At 41.9% G+C, this 15369-nt stretch overlaps 1 protein-coding gene across 5 annotated transcripts in view; it reads right to left on the bottom strand.

Annotated features, from left to right (window-relative positions):
• Positions 1–15369, bottom strand: part of LOC131226714 (cleavage and polyadenylation specificity factor subunit 3-II) — a 101702-nt gene that overhangs the window by 36133 nt on the left and 50200 nt on the right. The gene's annotated exons all lie outside the window — the stretch shown is intronic.

The following is a 15369-nucleotide window of genomic DNA, read 5'->3' on the forward strand; positions in this document are numbered from 1 at the left end:
AGGAATGACACAAAGTTTTATATAGATAAGCGGTACTAGAAAGACACAATTACAAGGTGTAGATAAGTTAGAAGGCAAAATATACAAACTACAAAATGATAATTGGAAATCTTCAACAATTATATAATAACTGTCTTCCAAATTGGAAAAGATTAGCAACTGACCACTCCATAAAGATTTATCAACCTGTCCAAGAAGCAACATAAGAAATATGTGGGCATGTGAGCCATTTTCCTGTGCTTTATGTGCTTGTTTAAATGGAAATTTCCTCAGCCCATTGAAGTCCATTACCTATTTGGGCACCTAAGGGCTAGCTCTGGAATTTAAAATCCTAATTGACAGGGAAAAATTAGACACTCAACTGTTGGGGGTGAGCATCAGATCATGGAGTCCTGTTATCTGGGAAGGAAATTTGGCATGGAATTCAAGTGTATAAAGGGGGCTTGGACCTTAGTTACACAATCCTTCTGCGACTCCTGCTACAAATTACGCTTTGGACTCTCACTCTTCCTCCCTCTTCCTTGCTGTTTACGCTTGCTGACATCTTGGAATAGATGCTTCCCTGCTCCCGCACCCAAATATATTGCCAGCTTGCTGTTTCGTTCACTACTTGTGCAACTATAGTTTGGACACCTCATGATGTATCAGCATGAATAATAGGGTGCTGTACCAGTTACTACATCCACATTAAGATACCTTGTCATGGGATGTGATAAACATGTTGGGAAATGGCACAGATGTGAAAGCGGATTCCAATGTGATGCTTAGTTCCCCCTGAATTTATTGGCCACAACATTTAAGAAGCATTTTACATTGGAACCAAATCCATACTAAAGTACAAAAGATATGCTGGTGAGAAAATTGAATGCCAATTATCAGGCACTACATGCAATGAGAGACCATTTCCAGTGTCGGGTAGGCCCTGTTAAATTTGATTCAGTTTGACTGACAAGAATTCTATAATCAGTAACCCTTCATATGAGCATCCTGAAGACTTATTACTGAGAAAAACAGTCAAGTGTCCACGCATATTGGCAGGGCCGGCAATGGGAGAGGCTCAGGTAAACTTCTTTTTTTTTTTAGTAGCCATGCCCAATAGACCCAGCCCAATCAATTCACAATGCAGGCCCAGAAACAATCCATGCAAGGTGATGCCGATCCAACACACAAGAAAGGAAAAATGAGCACAACCAAGAAATGGAGAGGAAAGGGGGGGGGGAGGGGATTGATTGCTTTGATTGGAATTGCGATGACAATACACTATCTATAGCTTGAGGATTTACTCACCCAAGTTTGGGGATTCACTCACCCAAAAACAAGAAGACTCACTCACTCTCAATGATCAAGAGATCTCACAAGAAAAAGAGAAAATACAGTAATGACTCTTCTTATATCACAAAACAATATTTATAGAGAGATGGGGAGGGGAAGATTATAGAAGAGAGAAAATGAGAGGGAGAGAATGAGAGAGGAAGAGAGAGAGAGAGAGAGAGAGAGAGAGAGAGAGAGAGACGTTAGAGAGGGTTGTCTAATTGGGATGGGGCCCAAGGTAGCCGTTGGGCCCCACACCCAAGGTTGCTGCATCAATCTCCCCCTCATCAAAAGAACTGGAGTTCGGCTTGGAGATCCTCTTCCACAACTCTTCATCAGGATTCTATAGTTCCTCTTCATTGATCCAAGTGTCTTTGGATTGCAGTTTATTCTTCCATTGAACCAAATACTGAGTGCAGTTGCCTTGCCTTGTATTAGTGGGCCCTACATCAAGAATGTCAACAATTTCAAATGAGCCAATTGAAGAATGTATGCCCAAATCTTTAAGGCTTGATGGATATTGATTTCGATCGCCATGATAGGGATAGAGATCAGCAATGTTGAAATGGGACTAATCCCCATTCATTTGGGTAGTTCAGGCATGGGTCAATCTTCTTGTTCTTCAATTTGTGATAAGTACCCGTTGGAAATTGCTCTTTCCGCAAGTATGCCATAATCAAATCACCTTCTTTGAACTTCAAGTGGCAATGATGAACATCGACGACTTCTTTGTACCAATCATTAGCACTTTTAACGTTGGCTCGAACTTGTTCTTGGACTTCTTGGATGTGATTGACAAGTTCTTCGGCTTCCATACTACTCTTTTCCGGGTTAGGAATTGGTAGTCGGTCCAAGATATGATTTGGGTTTCTTCCATAAACCACTTTAAATGGAGTCTTTTGAGGAGAATAGATTTTCGACCAAGTGCATCCACAACTTTATTCACAATACCGGCCTTATGATGAATCACAAATGTATACTCTTGTAAATAAGAGACCCACTTAGCATGCCTAGAATTAACTTTCTTTTAGGCAACGAGAAAACAGAGAGCCTCATAATCGGACTATAACACAAACTCTTTATGAATTAAGTAGTGACACTAAAACTGTAAGGCTTGCACAATGGCATAGAACTCAACATCATAGGTAGAATAACGCTTCTTAGCATCGTTGAGTTTCTCACTAAAGTAGGCAATTAAGTATCCCTTTTAGCTTAAGATGACCTAATGCCTATGTGGATGCATTACATTCTACCTCAAACACTTAATTAAAATTTGGCAATGCAAGCACAGGTGTTTTGGTTAGTTTTTCCTTAATTAAGTCAAAACTCTCTTAGACTTCTTGAGTCCAAGCAAAGTCTTTGGCCCTTATGCAATTGGTCACGGGGGCAATAATACTACTGAAGTTCTTAATGAACCATTGGTAGAATGTGGCTAAGCCATGGAAGCTCTGCAGTTCGGTAACCGATTTTGGAGTCGGTCATTTTACAATTGCTTCAATCTTCTCCTCATCTACTTTGATACCTATAGCCGAGACAACATATCCCAAAAAGATTACATTGTTGACCATGAATGAGCACTTTTTGTGATTGACATATACCTTCTCTTCACGTAAAACTTGCAAAACTTGACGCACATGATTAGTATGCTCACAAAGAGAAGAACTAAATATAAGAATATCATCAAGTAAACAACAACAAATTTTCCAATAAAAGGCCGTAATACTTGATTCATGAGTCTCATAAAAGTGCCAGGTGCATTTAACATTCCAAATGGCATGACTAGCCATTCATAAAGGCCTTCTCAAGTTTTAAAAGCGGTTTTCCATTCATCACCCAGTTGGACACGAATTTAATGGTACCCACTTCTAAGGACAATTTTTAAAAACACTTGAGCACCATGTAACAGGTCCAACATGTCATCAAGTCTAGGAATTGAAAATTGGTACTTTGTTGTTATCTTGTTGATAGCTAGACTACCAACACACATCCAACAAATTCCATCTTTCTTTGGAGTGAGGGCGGGTACCGCACATGGACTTATGCTTTCTAGGACAAGTCCTTTCTTTAATAGCCCTTTCACTTGCCTTTGGAGCTCGGCATGCTTCGTAGGACTCATGTGGTAATGTGGCAACTTTGGCAATGTGGCACCCGACACCAAATCAATTTGGTGTTGGATGTCATGCATCGGTGGTAACCTATCTAGAAGCTCGTCGAGTGTGACAGCGGAAAACTCTTGTAAGAGTTTCCCCATGCATTTGGGTATTTCTCATAATTCTTCCTTAGGGATGTCTTGGGGCCATAAGGGCATAAACATGGGTCATTTCCCTACAAGTTGAAATTGCACGGTTATCTAATACGATATTACACCGCGGAAGCTTACTTAGCTTAGAATTATGGCCAAGTCATGGGGGGGTATGACCATTTAAAATTATTTACCAATTTAAGCCACAACACTAAAAGGGTCCAATATCATAGACTATGTAAGATACAACCATTTGTGCATAGTCTATGGGGTGAGATAGTTAAATCTAGTGTGTACAATGAATTAAACTCTTAGTATACAATCTATTCAAGCATCTATTTGAATTAAACAAATCCAATCACATCACAAGCATAGATAGAAATGCATACACAATAACAATCGCAACCACATCGATATATAGTGTTTCAATTAAATCCCTACTCCGCTACCGGATAACGAACTCGAACTCAAGTTTTCCGAATTTACTATCTCAATGGTTTTCTATAGGTTTACCATGAACCTTTACAATGGTTTTCAATAGGTTCATCAATAACCTTTGTCGTTCTACATATGGACCTAGGTACACTCCAGCCGGATGCTCACACAGAGACTACGTACACTCCCACCAAAGGCTCACTTCAAGATTTACAAAGGTTTTCTATAGGCTACCCAATAACCTTACATATACACCTGCTAGCGGCTCACACAGAGACTACATACACTCCCGCCGGAGGCTCACACAGAGACTTAATCGAGTTTGGATTACAAACTCTATACCCAACTCTTTACAAGAATTGATTATACAATGGACACTTAAATAAACTCTTACTAGTTTAGATGAGCCCCGTTGATAGAGTCTTTCTTGAGATGCTCAATCAATCTTGATGCGGTTTCTCTTCAGCTCCCCTTATCTTTGATGTGACTTCTTCAGCTCAAACGATCGGCTACCTTGTAAAGATGTACCTATGAGGATACCAAAGTAATGGGATGGTGGTGGAATCTCAAACAACTAAGCGATAGTTGGTTCCAATTGGGGATTAACCTATATGGGCATTCCAGAGGATTTACCTATAGGGTTGGTGTCTATCTAGGGAATGCAAGAGAACATCTTCAAATCGAGCTTGGAATGCTCGTTAGAGTGATGAATCACAAGGAAGATGACATAAATCTCTTTAGATTGATTGTTTTGATTGGAATTGAGATGACAATACACTCTCTATAGCTTGAAGTTTTACTCACTCAAGTTTAGGGATTCACTCATTGTTTGAATTATCTCTGATATTATCGTTATCTCTAACTTAGCGATATCGATAACACCGGTAGTATTAGAAATTTCAAACATTGACAATGTATAGTTAAGTACCACCAACGAATCAATATCGCCAATATTTTCAATTGTGTAAATCCCAGGTGTCGCTTGTATTGCTAATGTATCGATATCGCCAATATTTTCGAATGTGTAAATTCTAGGTGATGCTTGTATCACAAGTGCATCGGCGATATTTCAATAATATCGCCAACGTAGAGATATCACGGAAAGTTTGTTTATTAAAAAAAAAAAAATTCTATTTCAATTTTTTTTATGAACGCATTGTTATATGCGGTTTTCAATTTGTCATTGCTAATATTGATAATATCTCAATATTATCATTGTCACAACATGCACGATATCAAGACCACAATCTTTTGTTTCCTTTCCTGTTGTTGATAATTTCTTTGCAAAATATAATGAGTTGTCGATATTTTGCAATATCGATGGATGTTTGGATGGAAGGTTGGATGAGTGATTAGATGGTTAAGTGGGATGGATGGGATGGTTAGACCGTTTCTTACAAAGACACATGCTTTTAAGCCCCCATTAAATGGAAACTTATTATGTATACATTCTTTTTGCAAATTTTTTATTCCTAAATATGCAAATATGTGTATTTTAGCATCTCCTGAAGCTTAATTGAAAATTCTACGGTTTTTCCCATGTTTTCTTGCATTTCTGGTTACTGGCGATATCGATATTGTTTCCGTATCCCCTACCAACGAAACTTGTAGCGATACCAATGCTTCGAACATTCACCCAACTACACTAGGACTCACTCACCCTCGATGATCAAGAGATTTTACAAGAAAGAGAGTAAATACACTAATGCCTCTTCTCATATCACAAAACAATATTTATAAAGAGATGGGGAGGAGAGATTATAGAAGAGAGAGAGAGAGAGAGAGAGAGAGAGAAGGACGTTAAAGAGGATTGTTTAATTGGGGTGGGGCCCAAGGCAACCGTTGGGCCCCACACCCAAGGTTGTTGCATCACAAGGACCATTGGCAGCCCTGTGAGTGAGCCAAATCAACTTAGTTACTTAATTGCAACCGAAGATCCAAGGTGACAACTTTTTTGTTGGAGTTTATTTATTATATTAAGTAATTATTTTTACATAAATAAATTTCGTTTTTAAAAACATGCCAATTTTTTTTATTGCCATGATTTTTTAGAAATAAAACTGATTTGAGTAAAATAATAAATAAATTTGTGATTATGGTTGAGACAATTAATAAACATGGAAAAATAGATGATAAGACTAATTAGAAAATATTCTTCAAATTCGCACAAATCGAGAAGCTACATAGATATAATGTAAATTATCCTCCAACAAGTCTAAGGATAACTAAGCAAGTTCTACAGATATTCAGGGTTTGTTTGCTAACATTGAAAAAAAATAATTGAATACAGAACTCAGAAAGTGCTTCGCAATAAGTGTTGTTTGTTAAAGCCAATGATGCAGGACATGAAATTAACCATGGAGTGTAAGAAATCAAGTTTGTGATTATGCTAATATTAAACAGTCACAAAATTCCACATCCTAAATACTATCAAACATTCGAGAAGGGGACTCTATGGGAGTCCAAGCCTACACAACCATTAGGGCTGGATCAAAAAAAATTAAAAGCCAAACAAGCCCAAAGGAGTTTAAGAATCACCCATTTTTGCATAGGATTGTTCCCGACTCAAGAGATTCACTAAGTTCCAATTTGGAGGAAAATCTAGGGTTTGAAAATTGGGAAAAATTGAGATTTGGGACCCCTTTGGGTTATGGATTTCGGATTATGAGGTTTTCTCGATGACGGCTAGGGGTCGGTCAACGTATTCAAGGGTACGGGGACTGATTTAACAATTCCATTGTACCACATGTTGATCATGTTTATGAGTGAATATTAGGGGTAGATCTAAGGGGGTTTAGGTAGAAGATTAATGGGGGATCTTATGGGGAGGTTTTAAGCCAAAAAAAGGAAAGAAACAGAGGGGAAAAGAGGACATGGGATGGGCCACACACGCTGGACAGCAGGTTAGCCGGGATGCATATGTGACTGGATGTCCGTACATGTGTGGGGCCTACAAAATTGGGAAAAGACTCCTAAGCTAGGATCGACCAAGGGTGGGTTGTTTCCATACCAATAATCACTTCGATCCGGCACATGGTTTGTGCGTAGTACTCTGCTGAAATTTCAACCTCGCAGATGCGCCAGAATCTGAAAACCTTCTTGTGCACCGCTGTAGGAGAGGATTTTGATGCAAAAATTAATGAATCTGATGGTGGATGAGGTGTTGAGGATGATGGATGATATGCGGAAGAAGATGGTGATGATTTGGAGCGAGTGTGGCTTCGCACCACAGTAGTTAACCCTTCGAGGAAGGGAGGGCTTTGCACCCAATTTGATCTTTCAACTCAATGTAAGAGAGAGGAAGAAACGCAGGAGTTTTTATTCATAATATCACGAGAATCCATACATGGGATTGCTTTATTTATAAGAAAACCCTAAATCCAAAAAGACAAAACTGCCCTTGCGCCATGTGCGCGCGCTAATACCAAAATTAAAATAACTAATCTAAGCAATCAAAGCCGTGCATGATGTTTCTAATAATAAAAATTCAAAATCCTAAATCATCTAAAGTAGTGGGCCATGATCATGAGATCCGATGGTAGGATCTATGTGATGATCGGGTCCACTCCAATGCTCCATAACACAACCCCCTAATTATGAGGTCCTCCAAATATGTCGTTGTCGATCCAAATCGAAAGTAGGGCCCGCCTCCTCGAATACGTGCGTAGAGGGGGCGTGTGCATGATGTCCCCATCAACTCTCCACGGCTGTGAAGGTTTCGCCACTGGCGAAACAAAGCTCCTGAACCGCTTCAAGATGTCTGGATTAAGTTTCTGAAACTCCTCCTCAGTGAGCCACATACTGTCTGAAGCTAAGCATGACTTCCACTTAACAAGGAACTTTTGAAAACCGCCATCTAGCGTTGATACAATCTAATGGTCTAGAACATCCTCTATCTCATCTTTGGATGTGAAAAGGGTAGGTATGGGAGGTAGAGGCTGGGAAGATGAGTCGGGAAGAGGCCATGAGTCAAGGAAAAGGTCTGAGGAACTGAGTTGGTTAGGTGAAAGGCTGGACAATGTGTCGGTAGTCCCCCGAAATGCAACTAGATCTTCCAAATTGAATATGGAACTAATTACCATGGAAGGTGGAAGATCTACCGTATATGCATTGGGACCATTTTGTTTTATAATTCTGAATGGTCCAACGCTACACGCGTGTAATTTCTGAACGATTCCCTGAGGATACCACTCTGGCCTGATGCAGACCATCACAGAGTCTCCTGCATTGAATTCCTTGAATCGTTTATGTTGGTCTGCAGAAAATTTGTATTATTCATTACTAGCATTGATCATTTGCCCGATTTCTTGATGCAATGAATGAATATGATGTGCAAAGGACTCTGCAGACTCTGATGACTTATGGGACGGGCATAGGGACAAGATCAATAGGATTTCTAGGTTTATAACCAGTAACGACTTCAAAAGGACTTAAACTTATGGATCTATTGACGGAACTATTATATGCAAATTCGGCGATAGGTAGTGCAGTGTCCCATGTCCTAGTGTACTCCCCCGCTAAACACCTGAGTAAATTTCCTAGGCTTCTATTGACCACCTAAGTCTGACCATTAGTCTAAAGGTGGAAGGCAGAAGAAAATTAGAGCCTAGTACTCATCATTTGTCATAGTGTCTTCCAAAAATAACTCATGAACCGCACGTCACGGTCAGACACTATAGTTTTGGGTAACCAATGAAGCTTGACAACCTCACTAAAGAACAATTTGGCAACATGGGATGCGTCAGAGGTCTTCAAACAATGGATGAGGTGGGCCATTTTAGAAAAACGGTTCACGACAACAAATATGGAATCGTGTTTTCAAATAGACTTGGGGAGCCCAAGCACGAAATCCATACTGATGTCCTGCCAAGGGGCGAATGGAACTAGCAAAAGTGTGTATAGCCCCATATTCTGTTTTTCTGTTTGCCAGTTGACAAGTACGACACCACCCTATAATTTTGGCAATGTCTTGCTTGAGGCTTTGCCAATAGAATCTATCCTCCACTAGGGCAATGGTCTTGTCTCGACCAAAATGACTTACGACCCCTCCTGAATGTAACTCCCAGATAAGAAAATCGCGAAGGGAGGTGTGAGGTATGCACAAACGGTCACTCCTAAACAAATATCCGTCCAATATCAAATACTCACTGCTAGCTCCTAACGGACTCTCTAACAACAATGCGTACACAACTCCAATATCTGGGCACTCAGAATAATCCTCTCTGACACGATCGAGCCCCATGACTTCGACACTAGTGGAATTGAGTAACGTGACTCAACGACTCAATGCGTCGGCAGGCTTACTCTCTATACCGGCCTTATGCTTAAGCACAAAAGTGTACTCTTGAAGGAACTGGACTCACTTGGCGTGCCTAGGGTTTAATTTCTTCTAAGAGTTCAGATATCTCAAAGCCTCGTGATCTGAGAATAAGACGAATTCTCGCGGCATAGATAACGACGCCAGTGGCGCAATGACTGCACTACCGAATAGAATTATTTGTCATAGGTGGAGTATTTTTGCTTCGCCTCATTCAGTTTCTCACTGAAAAAGGCGACATGGTGCCCTTCCTGACTAAGTACTCCTATACCAACTCCTGACACGTCACAGGTGACCTCAAAAACTTTCGAAAAATCCAAAAGTCGCGTGACTAGAGCCTCGGTCATCTTGGACTTTATCTCCTTGAAGGCCTTCGAGGCTGCCCTTGTCCATTGAAACTCTCCTTTTTTTAATGCAATCTTTGATGGGAGCCATAATGGAACTGAAGCCTCGAATGAACCGCCTATAGAAGGTGGCCAAGCCGTGAAAGTTGCGCACCTCGTGAATACTGCGCGGTTCAGGCCAATTGATAATGGCCTTGACCTTCTCGGGATTCGCCGACACACCCTCAGATGACACAACAAAACCTAAGAAGATAACACTACTAAACATAAACACACACTTCTTTAGGTTGGCATACAATTTTTCGGCTCTAAAGATCCCACGAACCTGCCTAAAATGGTTATAGTGTTGTTCCTTGGTCATGCTATAAATCAGGATATCATCAAAGTAGACGATCAGGAACTTCCCAATGAAGGGCCTCAACACCTGGGTCATCACACGCATGAAGGTACTCGGGGCATTAGTCAGCCCAAAAGGCATGAGTAGCCACTAGTATAGCACATCCTTCATCTTGAAGGCCGTCTTCCACTTGTCGCCAGGGCGTATACGGATTTGGTGATAACCACTTTTAAGGTCAATTTTCAAGAAGATAGTAACGGGCCATCATATCCAACATGTCATCAAGACACGGTACGGGAAACCGATACTTGGTTGTGATTTTGTTGATGGCCCTAGTATCAACACATATCCTCCATGTGCCATCTTTCTTAGGTGTAAGAAGGGTAGGCACGACACACAGGCTCATGCTCTCTTGAATGAAACCCTTTTCTAGTAACTCATCAACCTGCCTCTTCAACTCTACATGCTCCTTTGAGTTCATTGTGTAATGAGGGAGGTTTGGTAGAGTCGCCATAAGACTAAATCAATTATGTGTTGTATATCCCTCATAGGAGGAAGCTCATCCGGTAGATCATCACGAAAGACATCATGAAACTCATCCACTACCAAAATCGCCTCAATGGTAACTCTACACCAGCATCTGGTGCACTCTCCCTAGCCACAAGGGTGTACACCATCGAGTTCGACCCAGTCTCTCGCTCAAAGTCTTTAGCATTTAGAATATGGAAAGGCTTAGACTTTGACTTCAATTCCTTTGAGCCACTCACTCCACTCTTTGTGGTGGACTCCTTTCCAATCGTGTTCTTGGGTGGGAAAGGATTTAGCTTGACTTTCTTGCCCTCAAACCAAAATGTACACACATTTGAACGACCAAATATAGTGACATCCCTGTCATAGAGTCAGGGCCTACCCAAAATGATGTGGCCAACGTTCATGGGAACAACATCACACTAGAGTGTCTTTATATAATCCAAACTAAATAGGAACAAGACAACGGTGCGAGACTGGAATAGAAGTCTTATCAACCCAAGACACTCTATAGGGTTGAGGATGGGCTTCAACCTTCAAGCTCAAACGGTTCATAGTGTCAGTTGAGGCCACATTGGCACAACTACCACTATCCACGATCATCTTGCAACTCTTATCGCCACATTTTGCGTAGGTATAGAAGATCGTGTTGTGGCGCCAATCGTCGGTATCCTTTACTTGTGCAAAGGCGCAACAAACAACTACAAGTGTCGCAGTCTCTTGTGGTCCCTCTTCCTCATCACTAGGGCTCTCCACTGGCTCGAATTCTTCCTCCTCACCGTCACTTTCTAGGGGCACTACTTCTACTTGCCCATCAATAAAGAACACCTTGGTGCCTTCTTTCGTACCACATTGGTGGACAAAGTGACCAAACCCCTGACATCTAAAACACCTAGTCGTATTGCCTCTACGCGACCTAGACCCAACAACTCCTTTACCCTTACCATCCTTGGGCCTAGACTGAGAACTACTGGAAGGCTTGTATTGATATCCAATGTCAAGTTTAGCCCCAAAAGGGTGGTCCTTGCCGTCAGAATCAAGGGACTCAAACCGCCTTCCCACATGTACGTTGAGGTATTGCTCAACCTCCAACACCACTTGATACATCTGTTCAAGGGTGTCTATGTCCTTGGCGAGCAACTCTCTCCTAAGGTCAGAACGGAGGCCCATGTTAAATCGAGCAAGAGTGAGCACGGGATCCTCTTCAACCTCACACCGGGTCAAGTACTCTTCGAACTTCTCAATATATTCAACCACACTCATGGAACCCTGTCGAAGAGACTGCCAATCTTCAACCAGCCTCAAGTGATAAGAGAAAGGGAGGTACTTCTCCTTCAGAATTTCTTTCATTTCTCCCCAATGGACTATTGGGGGCTCCCTCAACCTTTCTTTCTTTCGTTCCGCAGTAACTCAAAACCTTTTTGCTTGGCCCACAAGCTTCATCTTAGCAAATCGGACTCGATGAGCATCCGACATATCGTACCACTCAAAATAGTGGTCCATATCCGCCAACCAATCTAAAAAAGTTTTAGGGTCCAAGTGGTCATTAAACGTAGGAGCCTCTACCCTAACTCCCTTCAGGAGTTACGCATCTGGGTCATAATAATCACGATGCCCCTTGCAAGGTGGGTGCACAAGTGCACGCCCATGACCATTTCCTTGACTACTCTCATTCCCTTGTCTATCCTCCTGACCACCTGCTTGAGATTGGGCATCTTCCCCAATGGCCGGGTTTGCCCGGGTGGTCTCAACTTGATGGGCTCGTGCATCTAATTGGTCCAAGTGAGTATTAACCTACTGCAAAGATGACTTAATGCTTGCATCCAAGGCATCCAACTTTTGGGTAATTGATGCAGGACATGAAAATTAAATATGATATGCAAGATCTCAAGCTTTAGATCATACCAATTTTAAACAATCACAATATTCCACGTCCCACATATGTTCAAACATTCAACAAGGGGAATCTATGGGGGTCCAAGCCTACACACGTTTAAGGCTGGATCAAATAAAATTATAAATCAAACAACGCCCAAGGGAGTGTAAGATTCATCCACTCTTACAAAGAATTGTTCCCCAATTCAAGATATTCACCAAGTTTCAATTCGGAGAAAGTCTAGGGTTTGCATAAGTTGGAAAAACTTGGAATTTGGGATTATCTAGGGTTAGGGTTAGGGATTTCAGGCGAGAGAGGAGTGAAATAGGGGAGAGAGAATAACTTGAGACAGTCGACACATGTGGACAACAGCTCAGCCCAAACACACGTGCGTGGGTTCCTGTCTACACGTGTGTGGGGCCCACGAAACTGGAAACGACCAGGTAGGGGTTGGTTGGCCGGGGAGGTCCACCCTCACGCCAAGTTTCACGTCAATCTGCGGTCCGATGTGTGCGTGGTGCTCCGCCGAAGTTTTGGCCCCCCTGGAGGGCCAGAATCTGAAAATCTGTTGTAAAAGAGAATTTGGGTGCAAACAAAGGTGAATCTGAAGATGGGAAGACTGGGAAACGATGGATATGGGGTGTAGGAGGTGGGGACGATTTGAAATGGTTGTGGCTTCGCACCACGATATTTAGCCCTTTGAGGAAGGGAGAGTTTCGCACCCAATAAGCTTCTTCAACTCCGAGGAATAGAGAAGAAAAAATGCAGAATTTTATTCATAAACTTCAATGAAAAAAAAAAAAAAAACCTACATGGGGTTGCCTTTTATAAGAAAACCCTAAGCCCCAAAGGTCACGCTATATGCGCACACTAATACTTAAAGACGAAGTAACAAAAATAACAACTAATCAACGCAATCAAAACCGTTCATGATGTTTTTAATAATGACAATAACCAAAACTCAAAATCATAGATCATCTAGGGTAGCGGGCCACAATTATGAGATCTAATGGTAGAATCCACATGATGATCGGGTCCACTCCAATACTTCATAGCACAGCCCCATAACTAGGAGGTCGTCCATAGATGTCGTCATCGATCCAGATCGATAGTGGGGTATTCCTCCTCCTTGAGTATGTGCGTAGGATTGGGGGGGGGTGTGCACGTGCGCATAATGTCCCCATCAACTCTCCCCAACTATGAAGGTTTCGCCACTGGCGAAACAAAACTCCTGAATCACTCCAAGATGTCAGGATCAAGTCACTGAAGCTCCTTCTCAGTGAGCCACGTACTGTCCAAAGCTGGGCATGACTGTTTAGTGTAGGGTGCAAACCAAAACCACGACCAGTGCATGTGGGCCTACAACCACTCACTCAACTCAAAGACTCTCTAATGTAACTATATGCGTCTAAATGGGATTAAATGATCCTATACGACTCTATATGAAGGAAACTACACAACGCTACTAAAATTCCAATAATATAACTGCCCAAATAATTTGTTAACAGAAAATTCAGCCATAAAATTTGTGGATTTTCTGACAACAGAAAATTCAGCAGCCCATATTGTGAATTATGGGTCCTAAACAGCCCTATATGATGAGACTTGATGCATAATGAACGTAAATAAACTGAACCCTAAACATGCAATGCATTCCCCTATAAAAACCTAGGCTCTAATACCAAATTTGATGCAGGACATGAAAATTAAATATGATATGCAAGATCTCAAGCTTTAGATCATACCAATTTTAACCAATCACAATATTCCACGTCACACATGTTCAAACATTCAACAAGGGGAATCTATGGGAGTCCAAGCCTACACACGTTTAAGGCTAGAAGGCTAGATCAAATAAAATTAAAAACCAAACAACGCCCAAAGGAGTGTAAGATTCATCCACTCTTGCAAAGAATTGTTCCCCAATTCAAGAGATTCACCATGTTTCAATTCGGGGAAAGTCTAAGGTTTGCAAAAGTTGGAAAAACTTGGAATTTGGGATTATTTAGGATTAGGGTTAGAGATTCAAGGCGAGAGAGGAGTAAAATAGGGGAGACAGAATAACTTGAGATAGTCCACACGTGTGGACAGCAACCCAGCCCAGACGCAAGTGCGTGGGTTCCTGTCTGCACGTGTGCGAGGCCTACGAAACTGGAAACGGCCAGCTAGGGGTTGGTCGGTCAGGGAAGGTCCACCCACACGCCAAGTTTCACGTCGATCCGCGGTCCGGTGTGTGCGTGGTGCTCCGCCAAATTTTCGGCCCCCTTGGAGGGCCAGAATCTGAAAATCTATTGTGGAAGAGAATTTGGGTGCAAACAAAGGTGAATCTGAAGATGGGAAGACTGTGGGAGATGATGGATGTGGGGTGTAGGAGGTGGGGACGATTTAGGATAGTTGTGGCTTCGCACCACGGTAGTTAGCCCTTCGAGGAAGTGAGGGTTTCGCACCCAATTGGCTTCTTCAACTCCGAGGAATAGAGAAGAAAAAACGCATAATTTTATTCATAAACTTCGATGAAAAAAACCTACATGAGGCTGCCTATTTATGAGAAAACCCTAAGCCCCAAAAGTCACGCCATGTGTACACAATGCACACTAATACTTAGAGACAAAGTAACAAAAATAGCAACTAATCAATGCAATCAAAACCGTTCATGATTTTTCTAATAACAATAATAACCAAAACTCAAAACCCTAGATCATCTAGGGTAGTGGGCTACGATCATGAGATCCAATGGTGGAATCCACATAATGATCGGGTCCACTCCAATGCTCCATTGCACAGCCCCCTAACTAGGAGGTCGTTTATAGATGTCGTTGTCAATCCAGATCAATAGTAGGGCCTTCCTCCTCCTTGAGTATGTGCGTAAGGTGGGGGGCGTGCGCGTGCGCATGATGTCCCCATCAGTAATTTACCTGAGAGACTCGGTAAGCTGCTCGGTGTTCATGATGGGGTGCAAACCAAAGCCGCGTTCAATAC

This window comes from Magnolia sinica, chromosome 15, assembly GCF_029962835.1.
Source record: "Magnolia sinica isolate HGM2019 chromosome 15, MsV1, whole genome shotgun sequence".
NCBI classification, from domain to species: Eukaryota; Viridiplantae; Streptophyta; class Magnoliopsida; order Magnoliales; family Magnoliaceae; genus Magnolia; species Magnolia sinica.